Consider the following 7799-nt stretch of genomic DNA (forward strand, 5'->3'; position numbering starts at 1 on the left):
AAAGGGGAGCTATATATGTTTTGATCTTAGTATGCTTGGGCTGGTATGCATAAATCTCAGCTGAAGATTCACAAATAACTGTGTTCTGCTACCAAAACAAACGCTTAAAGTTACATTCTCTGGTTACCATATTATAACATCAATGTGAAATACAAGCTCAAATGCACTTTTAAAAAAGTCGTGTGTGTTCGCTATGAACGGATATCGTCAAACGTCGCATGTGCCGCCATAGCTCGGCAAAGCACAAACGACAGCCTGTTGTCAGTTTCAGTTAACACGTGCGTTTGCCGATCTCAAATTGTAGGGTTCATCTCAAAAAATTAAAAGAGAAATCTTGCGCTGTACGAAGAACGTTTGGTTGAGGATACGGTACTAGAGTCTTTAGTTAAAACCGGTTTGATCTTGACAACATATTATCGACAGTCGTACCTTCCTATTTCAGAATTGATATTCTATAAAGTGTTAGTAGAACTTTCAAAGTTTAGTTTGTATACTAGTAACACATTAATCATGTATAAGTAGACAATGAACGTTTTCACTTCTTAATTTTACGTGTTAAAATCGCAAATTCAAATAAATATTCTTTCGTTTGGAAAGAGTAAAAGTTAGTTGTGTGGGGGGGGGGGGGGGGTGTTTAACGACATCAAAGTTAGAGCATATTAATTTAATAATCATCCGACGCCATACAACCGTAAATAAAATGTGTTGAGTGCGTCGTTAAATAAAACATATCCTATCCTTCCTTCCATCTTCTGTTGGATGTCTAACATTTTGGTAATTTTGACATATAATCTTAGAGAGGAATCGGGTGCATGTGCAGGGGGAGGGTATTGGAGGTCGAAACCCTTACTTGCACAAGCTTAAAAGAAAATTGAAATGTATTTTCTGGGGGACCATGGCCCCATATAAACTTCACTAAACACAATCTATAACCCCAACCCCGCTGAAATTCCTGCACACACGCCTTGAAAACCCGCTACATGTTTTTTTTAGCAAGGGATCGTTTATATGTACCATTCCACAGACAGGATATCACATACCATGGTCTTTTATATACCCGCCAATGGGGATCGATCCTAGACTGACCGCGCATTTCCAAAAAACACCTTTTTAGGTCTAAGTAATGAATAAAAATAGCATATAGTCTTGAAAAATGTTACGTAAATCGAACACAGTTCCCTGTTCCTCTACCCCTAGAGCGTTACATAATTAGTAATACCCCCTTACATGTAACGCGTATGCCAACAGCTGGCCACTGTCAAAATTTCAAGGTAAATCCCACATCCACCGACCCCAGGAAAGGCGTTGTACCATACCTCTATGGATATAAATATGTTTTGGAGATATGAGACGACCCCTCAATCAAGACAGTTAACTTTGTTCAAAAATTGCGAAATCTCACGTGATCTCTTGTTGGGGAAATCTATACTTGTGATAAGCCAATGAAAACCGAGATCGGTACGAGCCCGTCAAAAGTGTCCCACTTTCAAAATACTGGCTTTGTTTTTGACCTGGATAAGCCAGCGTAGTGAAATCAATGCGGAGTGCGGCGTCATATATGCACCAAACGTAATTGGATTTTCTGTTCTATATGCTTAAATAATAAAAATATTCCGGATACTGCCGCTTTAAAGATGTTTCATGATGGTTGACTGATGATAAACACTGGTGATATTGGACTCTTTGTTTTCTTAAAAGAGTTCATATATGTAAATTATGATAATAGGTTGAACAAAACGTTTCTAAGCAAGAACATTAAGTCGTGTATATATGTTTGAGACAGTTAAATTTGCATGCAAACAAAATATCAATGTAGTAATTGCCATGGTAATAAAACTGAAATATTTCTGACAAATATTTAACAGTAATCTCGAACTAAATTTATGATATTCGTGTATATACCTGTAGTTACTAGACTGGTGGGATTTGAGTTAAAAGGCGAAATAGAGGTATTACTTTTCCAATGATGTCGATTTAGATATTTAGCTCTATTCCTCACAAATAAGTCCTAGATCAGTAAAGCTTGGTTTATAGTTGCATTTATGAATGTGTAACCAAGTGTAGTTTTTGCTATTTAATATATTATTAATTAGATATTTAGGACATTAATTGTTTGTAGTTAGTCACTTACCTTATTACAGTTTATATATTAATAATCGGTTGGTTGGTTTAGATTGGATATTGGGTTGGTATGTTTTCGGTGGCACGTGTAATTAGTGACAGGTGACTGTTGACTGAATACAGTGACGCTTAGGACAGAAGCACTGCATGCTGGGTATTTTTCCACCTGTTCCCGCCAAATTAACCACACCCGATCTCATTCTTTGTTCTGCTTTGATCTGGACAACATCTTTCAATTTACGACTGCAAAGTCAAAGATAACTATTATATTTTCACATGAGTTTTAGTGCAAACTAGAACGAGATGTATGGTTTTTCATATGATCATCATTAATAAATGAACCTGTGGAAACAAATCTTGTTATTGTCTTCATTACCCGAGGTTACAAATGTTCATCTCAATGCATGTTTTAAAACATTAAAATTTAATTTAATTTAATTTGTATTATTTTGTTTTAAAGTACTTGTTACAATGTCATGTTACAAATTATTTATTTATTCACCAAATCGGTTTTTGGTAGGTGAGATGTTTAATTCCATGTAGTCATTGTTTAATATTAGGATGTGTTTTTTTATTATTCAATTTTTAAGTCTGTCTTGTAATAAGAAGAAATATACATTTGACCTGTATTTTAATTAAACATGACTGATGTTGACGAAATCAGCAGCTTTCTTGGTGAAAATTTATCATGAATAAGTTTATAACATTGTGTTTTCTTTGTTCTGTTGTAGGCAGTTGATAAGTTTGTTGACTCCTGGATACCAAACTACTGTCAACTTGCAGACGGTAATATATCAATTTTGAAAATCTTAATATGGTAGCAATTTAGATTTGCCTACCTGACATCATCATAATTATTATTATTAATGGTGCGAATAATATCTATTTGGTGTCCAAAAATACATAATATATATTCTTTAGATATAAAATAAATTCACAAATTCCGTTCTTTTGGTGCACGTAATTTACTAAAGATTAAAATTTTTCACAGATTCTGAGTACTTATTTCAGTTATTTTAAAAAGGTTTTATGGAAAGTATAACAGATGGATGTACATTGAGTCAGTTAATGCGATGGCTTATATTACATTAATTTCGAACCGAGTATCTGCCAGCACGCATTCTTAACTATGGTTAATTGATATGGACCACCATTGTTGTGGAAGACCTGGTTGGCCGAGTGGTTAAGGTTGTGGGCTATGAAATGCGAATCGGCGCAGTAGATTCGAATCCCGCCAGTTGACACTTTGTGTTTTTAAACATTATCACAGATAATGCCAAGTTACAGGAATGGCTTGACGATTTCCACATACTCTGCGCCCATGGGTAAACGCAAGTGGCGTGAACTTGTATAATAGCACAAGCTATGATTTCTAACGACTCAGTGGGTAGGTGTAAGGCAGCTACACCGACTTCACTCTCACTAATCACTAATAATTATTCACTAACCCATGGTCCCGGACAGACAGCCCAGACACTGAGATGTGTGCCTAGGACAGCGTGTTTGAACCTTAATTGGATATAAGCACAAAAATAAGTTGAAATGAATGAATTACATGTACATAGACAAAACTACATATATGTGGTTTTCTGATTTCTGTATTCCACGAGTGTATTTCCTGCAGGAAACCCTGATGCCGCAGGCAGAGGGTTTTCCGGTAGGAAATACACGAGTGGAATACAGAAATCAGAAAACCACATATATGTAGTTTTGTATTTATTACATACCTTAAATTGGATTTTTTTTTCCAAATAATAGTTCAAAAATTGTAACACTGCTAGCTAATGACAGGGTTTTCTAAATTTACACAACTAGGTCAGCTGTGTTACTACGCGGACCGATGAACCACCAATTATTACACATAGGAATATAGTTATATTTAAACAATAAACAGAAATAAGAAAGAACGAGTGAAAAGTTACCTATAATTTTAATGATATTGTTTCATAATTCTGGACAAAATATTAATTTGAAGTTTTAAAAGATGAAAGCAATAAAAGGTACCTTTTGTCAAATATATCATATCACAAAATTACGGTTGGAGATGTTTTATTTATTGAATAAGAATAAGAATTGTGTACAAAGCCAAAACAAGGGTCCAAAAAGTGACTGTCGTCGACCTTAACTATCGTGGATTAAAAGCTCGTTGGTTAGTAGTGTTCCCGTCTCAAGTTTTGGTATCGCGCTCATTAAATTGTAAATATTTGTCACCGTTTTCGTCTGTTTTCAGTACAAATGTTCCACAAAATAGCATTTTAAACAAACCAAGCACCAGCTTTGTTTACATATCGCGAAGGGCATTCCCGGTAACCATGTGATATAAATAGTAGCGATGAATACGGTATAGTTCCGGCAGTTGAGTTGAATTTGATCTGAGAGTCAAAGAAAAAAAAAAAAGGACTGTATTTATATAGTAAGATTTAATGGGTATGTAATAAAGTAAGAGCATTCACTTTTGTGAACACATATCGGTGATTAGATGCTAAAAATGCACTTACCATCCGTAACATTTTCAATAAAGTATTTGTAAATTCGTTATATGCTTGAGCAATTAGGACACTTGCATTGATGGTGGGTGCACATTTCTAGATTCCCATCTGGATCTGCCTCTGGGAATTGTTACATAATTGGCATTCACTTTTTAAACCATTTGTGTTAACTGTCAAGACAACGCAATAAATTTTTCAACTACTGTATCGAGTGCAGTATAAAGAAAATACCAAATTAGTTTACACACATACACACACACACTCTCTCTCTCTCTCTCTCTCTCTCTCTCTCTCTCTCTCTCTCTCTCTCTCTCTCTCTGTATGTGTACAATGTATGCATGCGTGCGAGCGCGCGCGCGTGTGTGTGTCATACTGTGAGGTTTTTACTGCTTACGTAATTACTCTGACATATTAGAATACTTATCCTCTAATTGACAGTCTACACATTTTAGTTGTCGAAGAAAAAAAATGTAATGAAATGCAACTGCAATTGAACTTGGTCTGTAAAATAACTTTGCGTATACAATATCCTAAACTAGTGTTTTTGTCAAATAGTCAAACTTCGGTATCTCGATGTTGAAGGGACCGAACCACCAAGCTCGAGATATCCGTGGCTCGAGATAAACATAACAGTCGATGATACAAATTATGCCAAACATGTGTTTGCAAACCTAACAGTCAACGATATAGTCAGGGGCGATTCGAATATGAACTGTTTTGTCTATATTTCTCTGGACATTTGTCGTGTGCCTGATAGCCTGTCGACCCCCACCGCACTATTGGCAATGTTCGTTTCGACCCCCCCCACCCCCCCCCCCCCCCCCCCCCCCATCCCCAGTCTATGTCCATGAGTATACCAAAGATACTAATATACAAACATCAAACAATCACTTTGCCAAGCTTGTAGACAATACTAGCTAGCCAAGTTCAATATCCTGTCAAATAATGTCGAATCGGAATACAAATCCGGACATCAGAGGTAATCAGTTTGACGAGAGTCACAAACGTTATTCCTTTATATGTTTAACAATACCTAGCATATTAAAACAAAATAAAACTAAAACAATGTTATTTGGTACATCATCATCGTCATCATCAGGTGTTGTGTTTCTTCCACTGATTATTGTGTCAATAATGTTGTCATCGGTCGCAGTCTCACACGTGTCCAAATAGTCGTCCAAGCTGGTGTAAGTGGCAATTGGTACATACAGTTTGCTTAACGGGATGTCGTCGTCTGAGTCATTTTCACTGTCTGGTTCTGGCTGACCATGCGTGAAGCATCGAGCATACTTATCTTCAGGTCTTGTTTTTCATCATAGGCTTTCAGTTGACGCATAATTGCCAGCTTACGGTAATGAACTTTGAGGTTGTGAATAATACCTTGAACCATCGGCTGTTTAATAATGCTAAACTTTGCACTGCTTTTATAAATGGTGCATATTTTTTGTAACATGTGCCGATTAATTTATCTTTAGTAGGTAAGTAAATACTACATGAATTGCAGCAGTATGTTAAAACAGTTGTTGGCAATACCTGTATGACAGGTGTGTATTTCAGTTTGGCTTGAAGTAAAAAGAAACGGAAAAAGTGATCTGAAATAAAGCTTTTTTATTTTTAGTGCTCTTCATTTACATTTTATAAACACGAGTAACGGATTCCGTTTATCCAATAAACCTTATAAAAATGACATTTTAATTCTATATTTAGTAAATCACAGTTCTAAAGTAGCATCCATCATTAATATGACGAAATCACGGTTAGCACAAGTATAGTTTGTCATCACGTACCTTAGTAACATCTTATAAAAACGTTCATTTCCGGGTGAAAGTTCATTCATCGCGGTCCACTATAGTTCCTAATAATTGTAACATAATAATGTTGTCACATATTAATTTCCAGTAATTGGGGAAGAATTAAAACGATTTGTATTTTTAATGGTAAGCCTTCTAGCAGAATTTTGTGACATGGTGGCTAACAGCGAAACATGAGGCCGGAGTGAATCGGAATCGGTTCCTGTACCACCTGTTCTGATCGATACTACACGATACTGCAGGCAGTATCAAATAGCAAAAACGGAAATGTTCTCAATTTTGAAGTGAAAGTAAATGCTTACATAATATTTTTATTAACTAGTGCAAAGGAGAACCCGTTCTTTTAGTACTCTGCATTTGAAGATGGGTAATTGTAAGTGGATTTCAATGGCAGATGGCATCTGCGTTGTGAGACCTTACTCTCACTCAGATATATCTCTCTCAGGTATACAGGGCGAGATACGAACACCGATATACACAATGAATGTACGATTTTGCACAAACATATTTCTGTAAAAACAAAACAAATTTGTCTAATGCATCAGTCTTCACAAATTTATTTCGATTAACAAAAACGTAATACATAACGAATATCTTTCTAATTAACTATACACAATGAAGGTTAGTGTCGATTTATTAACACCCGTTTGTGAAACCTTACATAAAGCCATTTAATTCAGCCCTCTACGTTGCGACCGTTTTGATCGTTTGACAAACCAAAATTGATATAAATAGATGAACAAGAGTCACATTACGAGACAATTCGGACGAAATAGTCGCTATATACCACTAAACATGGACTTATTAGCACGTGGACGGAATTTACTTCGCCTTCGATTTCGCACTTAAAAATCATTACACCATCGATAGTCAGACGAAATCAGACCATGTGTTCGCTAAATGATCAAAGTCAAAAGATATGTAAATATTTATAAATGTTTTTATTATACACCTCATGAAAACCTTTTTTAAAATGAAAGTAATAGTTTTTAACAAAACTATGGGATCGAGTAAACAACTTGAAAAATTGAAAAAAAAAATGAAAAGAAGATCAACGTCATTAGCATAAATCTGGATCTCGGTCAACTGTTTTCATTCTGCAAGCGGACATATCGTCAGTATAAAGTAGAAAACCAATGAATTATCGGTGAATTCCGAATATATCCGAAGATTAACGAAACTATTATTTGCGAATAAAGTGAACGAAATGAAATAAAGTACCCGAAACATTAAAAAAAAAAATTATGACTGTAAAACAGTATATGAATTATGGCAAGAAGTAGAAAAATGGATTTTGGTAGAAACTGGTGTTAACCTTCAGTTAAAAAAGAAAATAATAATAATATTTAGTATAATAGACAATAAAAAAAAGCAGATA

The sequence above is a fragment of the Gigantopelta aegis genome, unplaced genomic scaffold, assembly GCF_016097555.1.
Source record: "Gigantopelta aegis isolate Gae_Host unplaced genomic scaffold, Gae_host_genome ctg2837_pilon_pilon:::debris, whole genome shotgun sequence".
NCBI classification, from domain to species: Eukaryota; Metazoa; Mollusca; class Gastropoda; order Neomphalida; family Peltospiridae; genus Gigantopelta; species Gigantopelta aegis.